Raw genomic sequence first — 15,002 nt, 5'->3', positions numbered from 1 at the left:
TTGTAACTGTGGTATGCAAGGCTTGGGTGTGCATTGTTCTAATGATGCATTGCATTTTCTATCTCTCTTCATAGGAGGACACACCCGAAAAAGCTTACTTGAGAGCAAGGGCTGCATGGTTTTCTGCAATGCATGCTCAGTCAAGAAAAAGCATAAAAAGGCTGCAGCAAACAAGGCGAAGACTGCAAAAGAAAAATGCGGAACTAAAATCTGTTCTGTCAGCTTTAACTACGGAGAATATCCTCCTGACAGAGCAAGTGTCTGTTTTAGATGGCCTGGGTAAAGTAAATAAGCACCTACTTGAAAGACAAGTCGGAAAGCATGGTGGAATTGGCACTCCAAAGCAGTACTCCCCTGAACTGAGAACTTTTGCCTTAACTTTAAATTTCTATTCCCCACGAGCCTATCAGTATGTCAGGAAAGTTTTTGACACGTGCCTCCCACATCCCAGAACTCTGCGAAAATGGTATGAGACTGTTGATGGCCAGGCAGGACTTTCAACAGAAGCTTTCAATGCACTAAAAATGAAGTGTGCTGAAACAGCAAGCAAGGGGCACCGAACAGTTTGCAGCCTCATGGTTGATGAAATGGCTATTCGGCAAAACATCCAGTGAAACAAACGCAACTTTGAAGGGTTTGTTGACTTTGGCAGTGGCATTGACAGCGACTCTTTGCCACGAGCAAAGGCTGCATTCATTATAATGGCTGTGGCTATTAATGGGCGATGGAAGTTGCCCCTTGGGTACTTCCTAGTTGATGGCCTAATTGGAACACAGAGGGCTAACCTTGTCACCCAGTGCCTTCATAAGGCACATGATGCTGGAGCTATGGTTGCTTCACTCACTTGTGACGGGGCGCCCGCAAATCTGGCTATGTTGCAAGAGCTTGGGTGTGATTTCCAACATGTGGGAGACCTAAAAACAACCTTTCGACACCCAGCTACCCAGGAACCAGTGGCAGCTTTTTTGGATCCCTGCCATATGCTAAAACTTGTGAGGAATGCACTGGCACACAAGAGGTACTTTATTGACCACCAAGGAAGGACAGTGTCATGGGAGCATATTGAGCGGCTGCATACTGTGCAGCAGAAAGAAGGCCTACATTTGGCTAACAAGTTGCGCAGAGCTCATATTGAGTGGCAGCGGCAGCCCATGAAAGTTAGACTTGCTGCCCAAGTAATGAGCACTTCTGTTGCGACAGCACTAGCCGAGTGCAGGGAACTTGACCTGAAAGGTTTTTCTGGCACACAGGCAACAGAGAATGTTTTGTTGAAAATTAATGAGACATTTGATGCCCTAAATTCTAGAAGCCCATATCAGAAAGGTTGGACGAAACCTATAAATGAAAAGGACATTGAAGCTTTCGAAGGCATGTTCAAAACCACAACCCATTACCTCTCTTCCTTGAAGGAGTCTGCAAATGGAAGACGAATGATTGAAACAAACCGAAAGACGGGTTTCTTAGGTTTTATCATCTGCATGCAAAGCCTGATTAGCCTTTTTCATTTTCTTGTCACTGAAAAACGAGTGCTGAAGTACATTCCGGCCCACAAAATTTGCCAGGACCATTTGGAACTGTTTTTTGGCCTGATTCAAGCACATGGCGGGCATAATGACAACCCTACTACACAGCAGTTTCGTGCTGCCTTCAAAAAAGTGATTGTTCAAAGTGAACTGGCTGATGTATCAACAGGCAACTGTCTGAGCCTGGACAGCATCTCCATATTGTCATGCAGCAGTGCAACAGTTATTTCTTCTCAGGTCTTGAATATATCTGCACCAAGGAGGCAACTTCTAGACAGTGATGCTGTTCAGCAGTCTCAGGTAACAGCTGCAGACCATGACTACATCATAGCTCCAGGCTACATCAGTGAATGTGGAGGCCGAATTGTGGCTTACATGGCAGGTTATGTAGCTCATAAATTGGCTGCAAAGCTGACTTGTGAGCACTGCACAAGTGCACTACTCACAACAGAACGAGGAAACATTTACTCACTAATTAAGAGGAAAAGCAGAGGAGGGCTGAAATACCCATCAGAAAGTGTACTGAAGATCTGTCAAAAATCGGAGGCGGTGATCAGGACGGCAGTGCGCCTGAACAAATTGGCATCAAGAACACTACTCACTGATCTTCTCCACGAGGTTCTTTACGCATTCCACGGTAGAGAGCTCTTCAATGAACTTCATGAGCACATGTTCGACAACTCTCCACTCGACAATCATTACATACACCTTGTCAGAAGTGTTGCAGAAAATTACATCAACATGCGCTTGTTTCATGTTGGCAAGCAGGCAACCGAGAGCCTGCACACTGCTCAGGTCCGGCAGATGTTTAAAAAAATAACTCAATTCAAGGGGCAGTGACTGATGCGACAGTGAGAATTCAAAAATCAGACTTGGTTTTCGTCAGCACATGTCTTAATTTACCGTAGAGTATGAATGCAACCAGCCCATAGGGGTCCCATGCTTCATGTTGACACTGCAGCTTGCTGCCGCAATATGAGCTGAATAAGAATCTTACATGTAACAGACTTTCATGTCTGACTTTGTCAGAATAAAATTCTATTCAAACGGCCGCTCACAGTTTAGAGTACATTACAACCTGTCATACTGAGTATTGAAAAGAATAGCTTTTTAATGTGAATGCGTCATGTACACCACCGACTTAGGCTCATGCTTGAAGGCAGTCACTGTCAGTTTTTTCAGGAGTAATCAGGGTTTTGATTTAGCTTGATTGCTACTGAATCAACCAGAAATTACCTGCTTCCTAAAATCAGATTTTCGTCTTTTGTGGTAAATGAACAATACGCACATTTTAAAAAAGAAGTCAGTTAAGTAAAATCAGTACATGTCCAGAGCGCAAATGCTAGTTCTTGTTCATGAATCTATATGCTGTAGATTCACAGATGGACATTGGTCACTGATGTTCAAGAATAGGGGCTGCAGTTAGCAGTCTCCCAGAGCTTTCTTTACAGCGTGCCTGCACTACTGTCCTTTAGGGTACAGGGTGACTGAAGTATCTCGTATTTTGTAAAAAATATGGAGTGCATGTTTTTCATACTATAGAAGCCAGAATAATCAAGAGAGTAATTAGTGTACCATACTTACAATTTTAGTTCTAGATATTCAACACAACTGAAGGTGATTTTGGCCTTTCAAAGTAATAGTGTCAAAAGGGGGTGATCATCCCACTGCACGCAGCAACAGAGTAAGCACTAGCATATAAGTTTTGCAACAAATTCATGTTCTTAAATGATGAAAACACTTTTCCACATGCACTTGGTGCATTCATGCATACAGAGGACAACCTTATCATTCTACCGGCCGCAATTTGTACATTATATTAAACATTCTTTAGCTGTCATCATGCCTTAGTTGTGCACAGCTCAAATGCCCGACTTATGTGCAGACTATGTTGGTTGGCTCGTGGTTTTGACAAATATAAAACAGCATGTGCACACAAGTACCACATAGTACACAACAAACAGAACAGAAAATTGGACAGAAAACTATGCTATTTCTATACTGTTTCAGGCTAGGCAGATAAGAGTCAAATACAACAATGCAACAATAGAAACAGTGTCAGCAGGGTGCTCTCTTTACATATATTACAGAAAGGAATACATGAAGCAGAAGGGAGGAAAATGATTCACTTTTTCCACTAGCTGCGACAACTGTTACCAATTTTTCAAGTCACTTCCATGCAGTGCTCCAATTACTTTGCATTTGCATCGCTTGAATTTTATCAACTTTGTGATGCAGAAACAACTACCGAGAAATGAAAGCTTTCACACAATTTGGCAAGATCGGTCCACAAATATTTTTCTGTCTCAAAGCCCCCATTTACTGCCTTCCTATATATGTTTTACTCTCTCTGTTCGAATGGTTCATGGTTGCAAAGTGATCTAATTCAGTTGTGCATTTCTTCTTCTGGTCTTTTTTGTTGAATCCTTTTTATGTACGTGTGTTCTCCTTCCATGTGTTATCATTTTTGTTAAAAGATTTTGCTTGCTTCAGGTAGCAAGCTATGTTTTGTAATAAGTGTTATGCTGTATCAAACCTTTTTAAAGCTCATATTTTGATTGTCCAATAAAATACAAATTTTGGACTTCATTAATCCGTTTAATCAGCTGAATGCAAGAAAGTGCAACTCGGCGAGGTGGTCGCGAGGGTCGACTCGGCATCTCGGTAAACGGTAAGTTGCGAGGTACACTCAATCTTACAGAGGCATGGCCTTACACTTCACCACCCTTAAGCGCAAATGTTTTAAACCTAACACTGCGTCTCCTAAACCCGGCTATGTGTCCTTACGCTCGCACAACAGCACTCGATCGAGACAGCAGCGCGGGTCGGTCGATCCACTGGGTCCATATCGGAGAAAACTTGCACGCAGTTGACATATCGCTCGCACAGCGTACAGTAAACATATGGTACGCTTCAGACTGCTTCGCGTATCGCTTTGCTGACGGATACCATCGCATGCGGCGCGGCTTCCTTGGCACTGCACGCTTCGGTGAGCACACCGCGGCCCACGTACGCATATCGGTCGCCACCAGTTGTGACCGTCATGCATAGGGGAATGTAGACGCAACGGGCATGCTTACAAGGACACGGTCTGGACGAGTTTGTATTTATTCGTGGTTAAAACAGCGCGGGAAAAATACACAAAAATGAAGGAACACGCAGAACACGTATTCACACACAAAACAATTAAGCGCCGACTCGCACTTTTTCTTCCCGCGCTGCTGTAACCATAAACCAGCGTGTCACCGTCGTCTATCGCTTTATGAGCCGTCGGCACTGTCAATTTCTCCTTGGAACAAGGCTAGCAGCGTTGAGGGACGCAACCGCACAAAGCCGAAAGAGAATAGCGCCAAGCCAAGCCTTTTCAGAGAAAGCTGTCGCGGGGTTCCAAAACAACCGCTTTCGTCAAGACGGCATCCTGAATGAACTAAGCGCACAGCAATGAAGACCAGCACCGACTACAGGCCTCTGGAACTTTGTGCCTCCCGCGGACCACAACGATTGAATAAAAATGCGAATTTCCAACTCTACTCGACCGGTCTGCCGACATGGGTGATGCGTGAAGCAGACGACGCCGCTGCGCCCAACGCTGCTATTGGCTGCGCCATCGGCCAACAAATCCCAGTAGGCCTTGCAAAACCACGTGACTTCCTGCACGTTTTTTGTCATGCGGCTTGGATAGCGAGGGCCTCTCCTATGGTTTCCTTCCTCCGTGGCTAGAACGAAGGCGATGTGGTAAACATTATAACGTACGTCGCGAAGTTTTCTTATATACTCAAAATCTAGCTATGTGCATCAATTATCGATGAAAATAGATGAAGTTATTTTGAACTGGATATTGTCTATTGCATGCGGGCGTTGTGAACCTCTTATGTTTGTTTCATGCATTCATTTAATTCCAAAAAAGAAAAAAAAACAAAAATGATTGTTTTTGCAATTTAATATGTATGCTGACATGTGCTCGATTTTAACGCGTTTTTTTTTTTTATCACGAGGGTGCGACCTTTGGTGTTACTTAGATGAGACTGGGTTCGGGAGCTTAGCCGAGGCGGATGAGGCTAGCTTCGCTAGATGTGCTGCTAGATGTGCAAGCGGTTTGGGGACGCCGTTCATGCGTTAAAAGGGGAAAGGGAAGCTGGGTTTAATGCTCTTAATGCGGACCGGCAGGTCGAACGAGAGGCACGGATTAAGCTGGAAGCTCAGGTCGCCGATTTGATTAAAAAGGAGGAGAATAATGCCGCCCTGTTGAAGCGAATGGTGGGCGAGATTAAAGAAGAGCGGGAAAAGCGGACCCAGCTAGAAAAACAGGTTGAAGCGCTCAGGTCGCGGCCGGCTGGGCACCCCAGTTCGGAGAAGTGTCAGGTGGGGGACGAGGCTCGTCGATCGTACAGTGCTGTAGTACAGCGAGAACGAAATGAAGGTGGGTAGTAGGATCGCCAGGCAACAGCTTTTTTGGGGGGACCCAGAGCTCTGAAGGAACCAGTGTAGAGAAGGAAGAATTAAGATCAAACGGACAATGGAACCATAGGGGAAGAAAGAGACGCAAGCGCCAGGGCCAAGTTAATTCAGATATAGGTTTCATTAACATGCAAGGTGGAAGGAATAGACTGAAATGGGAGGAAATAGAAGAACAGTTAAGACAGGAGGAATTAATGGTATATGTTTTAGCGGAAACACATCTTAGAGACATGGAGCAACCACCCTGTAACCCAGACTATGCATGGGAATATTGCAATAGAACAGAGGGCAGCAGAAAGGGAGGTGGAATTGGGGCATTCATTCATAAAAGTATGAATTTTCAAAGGGTTAGACTGGGATGCAGGGAACATTTATGGCTAAAAGGAACAGTGGCAGGCAAGCAAACACTCCTTGGCTTTGTATACCTGTGGACAGGGGTTAATGCCAAAGAGGAAAACAGGAAAATGTTGGAATGTATTGCAAGCGACATTGATGAGCTAGGAGGACAGGGCGAGATAATTATATTAGGCGACATGAATGCACACATAGAAGACCTGGATGGTTACACGGATTCGACAGGAAGCATGCTGCAGGACATGTGTGACAGGCATGATTTAGTTGTATGCAACAGCACCGAGAAGTGTGAAGGGCTCATAACATGGGAGGCGGGGAGTCTGCACTCGACGATAGATTATGCACTAATGTCACAGAGGATGTATAACAGATTAGGGGTAATGAGCATAGATGGAGATGGTTCCAGAAGTCTAGGTAGTGACCACAAGCGTATCAAGTTGAGCTTCAGAAGAAAAAGCAATGTAGGACTGAAACAAGATGAACAATCAGGGGGAAATTTTTACTCAGAAAAGCAATTGGAAGTAGCAGCCAAACAAATCGAGAAAGTAATTTTTGAGGATAGTGAAACAGAGTGGACTTAACCAAATTAACTCGATTACTGGAGCTAGAGCTAGCTGGGGTGCGAGTAAAGCTAAAAGGGAAAAGATGCAAACCCAAGAGTTGGTGGGATGAGGAGGTCAAGAGGGCAATAGAAAAGCGCAAGGAAGCATCCAGGGAACACAGATATTCCAAGAAGAGGAGGGAACCAAAACCCGAAGTAGACAGAAAATGGGATACCTTCATAAAGTGTAGAAGGGACGCATCCTATTTGATTAATGAGAAAATTAGAAGAAAGGGTGCCCAATGGATGTCAAAAGTAAATAAAAAGGATAGAAAAGCAGCCCAAAAATTCTGGAAACATCTAAATGCAATGAGTAATAAAACTAGGCTAGAACAAAGGTTTATTGTTACAGATGAGGGTATTCGACTAGAAGGGGATGAAGCAATAAAACACATAGGAACAAGGATGACGGAAAAATTTTCAGCAAAGCACGTGGTACATAATTTATCGAAGGAGGATAGACCGGTTACAGCAATAGCTTCACTTGAGCAAGGAGAGTGGGAAAGGGCAGAGAAGAAGGTCCCTAGTGGCACATCAACAGGACCAGATGGTATCCCGATTATGTTGTTAAAGAAGTTAGGACCAAAATCCAAGTAAACATTAATACAGGTAGTGAACAAAACGATAGTGGATGAGAAAGTCCCCGACGAATGGCGATTAAGTAGAATGAACATGATATATAAGGGAAAGGGGGACAAAGCAGACGTAAGTAACTATCGCCCCATAACAGTGACATCTGTGGTTTACAGGGTGGTGATGCAAATTATAAAGGATAGACTGCAGGCTTGGGTGGAGAACGAGGGGTTGTTAGGGGAACTACAGAATGGGTTCCGGAAACAAAGGAGGTTGGAGGACAATCTATTTTCATTGACACAGTGTATAGAAATTGCGGAAAAGGAACATAGGCCCTTATTGCTAGCATTTCTGGATATTAGGGGAGCCTATGACAACGTTACTCAGGAGCATTTGTGGGACGTATTGTGCACATTGGATGTGGAAAATGGAGTAATTAATCTTTTAAAAGATATATATAGAGGTAACAGAGTGCTCATAAAATGGGAAAAAAATGTATCAGGGCCTGTAGAGATACAGCGGGGGCTTAGACAAGGATGTCCTCTGTCCCCTTTGTTGTTCATGTTGTACCTGCAAGGCTTGGAGGCCAAGCTAGAGGGGAGCGGACTAGGCTTCAACCTATCTTTTTTCAAGCAAGGGGAAATGATTAAACAGACATTACCGGGACTAATATACGCGGACGATATAGTGATAATGGCTGACAACAAGGAAGACCTGCAAAAGTTGTTAGACATATGCAGTACAGAGGGAGATAGATTAGGCTTCAAGTATTGTAAGGAAAAATCTGCAGTCATGATATTTAATGAAGAGGGCGGCGAGCATAGAATACAGGAGTTCGTGCTAAAAGTAGCGAATGAGTACAAGTATCTTGGGGTGTGGATAAATAACAGTGTTGAGCATCTGACAGAGCATGAAAAATATGTAAGGAATAAAGCTAGTAGGAATGCAGCTGTCATGAAAAATAGGGCACTGTGGAATTACAATAGGTATGAGGTGGTAAGAGGGATCTGGAAAGGGGTGATGGTCCCTAGCCTGACCTTCGGGAATGCGGTCCTGTGTATGAGGCCAGATGTTCAAGCAAGGCTGGAAATTAGGCAACGGGGAGTAGGGAGGTTAGCTTTGGGAGCACATCGCAATACACCAAATCAGGGGGTACAGGGGGATATGGGATGGGCGTCTTTCGAGAGCAGAGAGGCTAGCAGTAAGATAGCATTTGAGGAACGATTGAGAAAGATGGAGGAAAAGCGGTGGGCTAGGAAAGTTTTCAGATACCTGTATATAAAGAATGTTGACACGAAATGGAGAAAGCGAACTAGAAAATTGACAAGCAAATATCTGGACAGCAGTAAGGAGGCAAATCAGCAATTATCGGTTAAGAAAAATGTTAAAGAAACAGAGAGAACTCTGTGGAAAACAGGGATGCCGACGAAATCGGCACTGGGAACGTACCGGACCTTTAAACAGGAAATTGTCAAAGAAAATATCTATGATAATTGTAAGGGAAGTTCTTTGTTGTTTGAGGCCAGGACTGGAGTTTTGCGGACTAAGACGTATAGAGTCAGGTACCAGGAGATAGACACTTTGTGCATTGCGTGCGGAGAGGAGGAGGAAACGGCTGAACACTTGATACTTTTCTGTAAAGGGCTTCACCCTACAGTGGAAGGCAGCGGGGCTGACTTACCCAAGGCATTGGGGTTTAGGGATAGTGAAGGGAAAGTGGATTTTAAGAGGTTAGAAGTAACCAAGCGAAGGTTATCTGATTGGTGGCTAAAAGCAAGACAGGAGTAAAATTTCACAAGACATGGCTAGGTGGCTTGAGCCACCGCCCGATGTAAAGGGTTCAGCCGTATCCATCCATCCGGTGGTAAGGACATAGCTTTTTTTTTTTCTCTGCTTTTACACGTGCAGCAACGTCAACCGAAGGCAGCCACTGCCAAGCTGCACTGAACTGACGCTGCACGCTGGCGGCACCGCCGCTGAGCTCCATGGAACTATAGTGCAGCCAAATCAGAGACCTTACATTTCTTAGCTAGGCGGAGAAGCCAACTTTTCCTAGCAAGCTGAGCAAGCGCGCGGGCGCCGCACAGGGGCAAGCGTGACTACGAACGGACGTATCATTCAGAAAGGGAAAGCAGTAAGAGCAAGAGCTGTGTAAAGAAAGGAAGGAAAAAAAAAAAGGTGCCAACGGCCCCTGCAGGATGTACGGTCGGATGATCGATCTACGTACGTACATACGTACGATCGACATATGCATACATTGGCGGTTCCGGCAGCTTCCCCTGCATGCGAGGTTGTGTGCGTTAATGCATGGGAGGCTTCGCCGCGTTAGATTTCACATACGAAGTGTTGCATGTGAAGTAACGCTGCTTCCGGATTTTTTCCTGCCGTCTGGGGCACGAAACCATATAACGCGCGCAGACGTACTCTAAGCTGAACCAATTCCGACCAGTTAAAAATTCAGAAAACCTAACTGGTTGCAATTGTACCCATTAGATTCCACGTCTAAAAATTCTAGTTGGAACCTATACACGCTGAAGACAACAGAAGGTTAACCAATAAGGTTGGCTGAATTATAATCGTAGGTATATATTATTTCCTAGAGTTTCAAACCCTCCCTTCGCGCTGTTTTCGTGACCTCATATATTTTATGTACAAATATGCCAATTATATGGTACTCTGTTCCATTTCCTATGCAGGCCCGAACTTGTGACGGAACCAGGGTCTTCCACACAATAAAGGCCATGTGGGAGGATGTGGCAGCTAGTGCATGTGAACTCACAGTTCCCGACAAGCACTGTCACTCCTCTCCAGGCTGAAAACAAGTGGAAGACCCTGGAGCGGGCATACAGGAGGACAAGGTTCAAGGTTCGTTTATTACATGTTTATTGTACAAGGTTAGAGAAAAACATTGGAATACAGAAGGAGGTCCCAAAGTCAGAGAATGTGGACGGGACCTCCTGTAAGAACAATTGTAAAAATGAATTACAGACAGCAGATGCAAAAAAAAAAAATTAAAGTTTTTGGCATCATAATTGAGCAGTGAGTGAAATACGAGAAATAATGCAAACCCTTATTTGAATGAAAAATGATTACACACCTAATATCATACAGACCAATACAAAAGACAACTCATTGAATAATATAAATGACAAAACTAGTACCATATACCACAACGACAAGGAAAGGACCACAACGACAAGTCCGGAAGAGAAAGACGGATGTGCAGCTACGAGCGGTAGGTGTTAAAGCACGTGCAAGCCTGATAAAGTGCTTGAAGTCTTCACAGCATGTGTGTTTTTATGCAGTGAACTGGAGGAAATCCTAGACAAGCAGCACAGTATGCGGCCACTTTTCTTGGTAGGGCCTGGCCACATGCAGTCAAGCACAAAGTATGTACCTTTCAGTTCTTGATAAATTTGCGACTCAAACAGAAGGCATATAAATGTGCTGTTGCATATCGTTGTAACAGTAAGCAGATGTTGATATGCGAGTTTTTTAAAAAATGGCTGTGTGTGGTATATGTAAAATAATCATGGACATGGTTCTTATACGTAGGTTTCATCTCAGATATCAGCTTCATGTCGGACACTCAGCTAGTATCCATTTCGATCATTTTGCATTAATTCACACAGGAGCACGCTCTTGGATACATTGTGCATATATGCCTTCTAAGGCACACATGCCTTAAGGTGTAAGGTCTAAGTTAAAGCTGGGAGTTATACAAGCAGGCTTTTTACTTACCGTTTAAATAATATACGTATGAACCTTACATACATACCTTGCTTGGGTGCATATGTAGCGTATGTAGTGTGTACAATGGTTGATGTGTACCAAAAGTTGAGCTGACAGCCTTTTATTAGCTCAGGAACATGCATGGCCATGGGAGGGGGCTCCAAAAGTTTATTTCATGGTTTCATATCAGGAACAAAAGTTTATGCGTAGCATAGAAAGGAACGTTCCTAGTAGTACTACTTACTGTGGTACCACAAGATCTCATTTAGGATGTGAGCTTCTTATACATGTTTGTGATAGAAATTAACGGAAGAGAGTAATGGCAATGAAATTAGGACATGGATTATTAACAAATGCATGAAACATTTAACACGCTGCAAATAAAATTTCTCATGATATTTAGTACAACTGCGAAATGCAGTGAAATGGTGCTGAAAAGTTATACAGTCAAACTCAAAACACCTCTTGTTGTGCATGCATAACTGATTTCTGCAGGCATTTGTGAAGTAGATATAGCCAATATCATGGAAGGTCTACAATTAAGTGCATTAACTGAAGCCATAACATCTAGCTCTTATTTTCAGCTCTGTTTCTAGTGCTACAACATTCAACCAGAGACACCAACTTGCCCAATCCAGATTAATCTGCAGACTCGCAGACTTTGATCAGGAATACCAGTTTCATCTGGAAAAAAACTTCTCCAGCTCAATGTCGAGCTGGAGTGACATTCTTCGGCTGGAAATGGAAGATGATCCAAATGGTGTAGCTAGCTGAAGCTGACTAGAAATGTAAAGTACACTCAACTGAACCTAATTTTCAGATCAATAATTCCAGCCGAAATTGAAAGTTCCCACCTGGAAAGCCGTGGTTTCCAACTCAAAAGGTGTAATTTCAGTTCTGCAACTTAGCTGGAAATGCAAGTCTTTTTTGCCATTCCTGCCATATGAAATGTTATGTGCAAGAAGTAACAAATTTTTTGTTTCTTAATTACTTTCAGCCTGTCAGAGGACTCACACAATGGGCCAAGTGGGTGCCAAGAAGCCACGCAAAGTGCTGCAGAAGGAGCAAGAAAAAAGAGATCACGAAAAGACAGTGCAGAAAAGTTATACGTCATATTCGAGAAAGCCCTTGACAAACAAAATGAAAACCGACAAAAAAGGCATGATGAAAGGGTTGAAATTGAAAGGAAAAAACTGAGTCTATTAGAAAGATTGGTAAATGTATTAGAAAAAAAATTCCAATAATGACGTCGACATCTATTTAAAGCAGAAAATTTTGTTTATTTTATTGATTGTTAGTGTGCACGTTATATATAGCTATGTATAAGAAACAAATTCCCATTTGATTTCTGCTGGAAGCAGTTAAAACCAGTTAGGTATCAACTGCTTCCAATTTGAATGAACTAGGAACTTGTTTTAATTGGTTTTTGGGGAATGGAAATGGCGCAGTATCTGTCACGCATCTCGGCAGAGGGCAGACACCTGAACCACGCCGTAAGAGAAGGGATAAAGGAGCGAATGAAAGAAGAGAGGAAGAGGTGCCATAGTGGAGGCCTCCAGAATAATTTCGACCACCTGGGGATCTTTAATATGCACTGACATCACACAGCACACAAGCGCCTTAGCGTTTTGCCTCCATCGAAATGCAGCTAGCCGCCGCAGTCTGATTCGAATCCAGGTACTCCGGATCAGTACCCGAGTGCTCTAACCACTGAGCCAGCGCTTCTTCCTTAAAGTACGAAAGTGCCGATGTTCTGTGCAACGGCAGTGCAACTTAAAGAACCACAAGTGGTCCAAATTAATCCAGAGCCCTCCACTGTGGTGCCCCTCACAGCCCATATGTGCGTTGCTTCAGTGCCTTAAACCCAACAATTTTGAATTTCTGCTAGGACGACGAACAAGTGGAACACATATAATATTGTACATTAATTATACAGTGAAAAAAGACACATGCATCCTTCACACATGATTTGTCTGCACTACAAACAAATGGAATACATATAATGGAACAAATTAATTGTACAGTGCATCCTTCACACTGATGTTATCATGAGTATAAATAAATGGACCAAAATGTGTATAATGTACATTGCACCGCTTTCATGGGATTGTCAGCATTTGAAACAAGTCTGCGAACACATTTTATATATGCGTCAGTGCACACGCATTAAAGACAGAGTCAAGATAACAGGTGCTTCTTCACAACTTCCCCAGAAATGGCAAAAAACACACATTTTAGAAGCACGGACTGTAAAAGTACATTTAAACATGCTGAGCAAATATATTAAGGAAAAGGAACACAGATGCAAGATACGCTAAACTTTGAACATACTACAGCTGGCCCGCCAAAACTCTATGAACAGTTACGAAAGCAATGTCTACAGCATCCTTGCAATGCAGTCTCTGAATGTGGATGGGCATGGTTCAATGCCACTGTCATCATTCTGTGCGATGACATCCAAGCCTGGTGCTGCCACCTCATCATCATTGTAGCGTATGCACCAGTTGTGCAGAACACAAGCTCCAGTAATGATGAGGACGACCTGCTTGATGGAGATGGCATTTACATAAAACAGCCGCCTGAATCGGTTCTTCAGCAGCCCGAAGGCCCCTTCAACTACAGCCCTCTGAAGGCTGTGCATCCGGTTGTAGTTCTCTTGGTATCCAGCCAGCCCTTTTGCAGAGCTTTTGTAGGTGTGAGTATCCAGGGCAGCAAGGGGTATGCCGAATCTCCAAGCAAGTATCCACCTTCAAAAACATATATGCATTCTTTTTTTGTGTGACGTGCTAATTAAACATATATCTCAATTTTAGCTAGAAAATTAAGGTATGCCATGCATATATTAGTTGACAATTAATTCTGTATCACATATAAAAATGTACCATTAATATTGCAAATGAAATAAATTTTTTCACGTGCCAAACGAAATGCATGCATGTTTCTCTAAAATCATTTTTCATTTATTTATTTGTACATTATTCACTTTTACGCGGAATATCTTTTTTTTTTTCGTCATAAGCAAATAGTCATTCCTACCTCGGCACTTGTCTTCTGCATCCTCATAAAAAAAAAAAAAACTTTTTCTGAGGACCCGGTCATCGTGAACGGATCCTGGATAGCCGGCGAACACACCGATGAACTCTTTTTCTCTCATTGCTGATTCCTTGCAAAATCACCGAATGGTACTTTTTCCTGTTGTAGTAGGACTGTTCCGATTCCGGTGGCCTTGCGATTTCGACGTGACATCCGTCAATGCAGCCAATTACTTAGGCAGCTCCACCCATCCCTCTTTTGTTGCCCATTTCCTCAAACCCTTTGTGGCTACGTCTCCGCTCCTCTTCGTTTGGCCAGGTGATTACTTGTTCTGATATGCTGAACAAGAAGTCCAGCACCCGATTCAAACTGTTCTGCACAGATGATTCTGCCACATCAAATTTAATTGTCTACTATTTGCACCATGCTGGTCTGCGTAGTGAGGTAGGTTAAGGCAATCAAGACAGTCTTCTCTGCCGACATTCTTGGCCGGCCGTGCGTAGCTTGCGGATAGAAGCGCGACGCCTCGAACTTTTCAGTCAGGCGCCCCGCTGCTTCCTGGGACAGGCGGAACAGCCGCCGATTGATTTGATTACAAACGTCTTTATTTCTTCAATGTTCTCCGAACATGTGGGTGGACCGCCTAGTCCGGTAGTCCACTGGCTGCTGCTGCTGCGCTGGCCCTCCCCACCAGCCAGTGCTGACGGTCAGGATCATCGCTGAGCAGA

At 43.6% G+C, this 15,002-nt stretch overlaps 1 long non-coding RNA gene across 1 annotated transcript; it reads left to right on the top strand.

Annotated features, from left to right (window-relative positions):
• The first annotated feature begins 5,179 nt into the window (after positions 1 to 5,179).
• Positions 5,180 to 14,161, top strand: LOC144109803 (uncharacterized). Its single transcript, XR_013309634.1, has 4 exons — positions 5,180 to 5,272; positions 10,206 to 10,744; positions 10,815 to 10,898; positions 12,239 to 14,161. It is a non-coding gene; the product is annotated as an uncharacterized LOC144109803 (long non-coding RNA).
• The last annotated feature ends 841 nt before the right edge of the window (positions 14,162 to 15,002 follow it).

This window comes from Amblyomma americanum, chromosome 1 (genome assembly GCF_052857255.1).
Source record: "Amblyomma americanum isolate KBUSLIRL-KWMA chromosome 1, ASM5285725v1, whole genome shotgun sequence".
In the NCBI taxonomy this organism is placed as follows: domain Eukaryota; kingdom Metazoa; phylum Arthropoda; class Arachnida; order Ixodida; family Ixodidae; genus Amblyomma; species Amblyomma americanum.
This window is presented reverse-complemented; position numbering and strand designations above follow the sequence as displayed.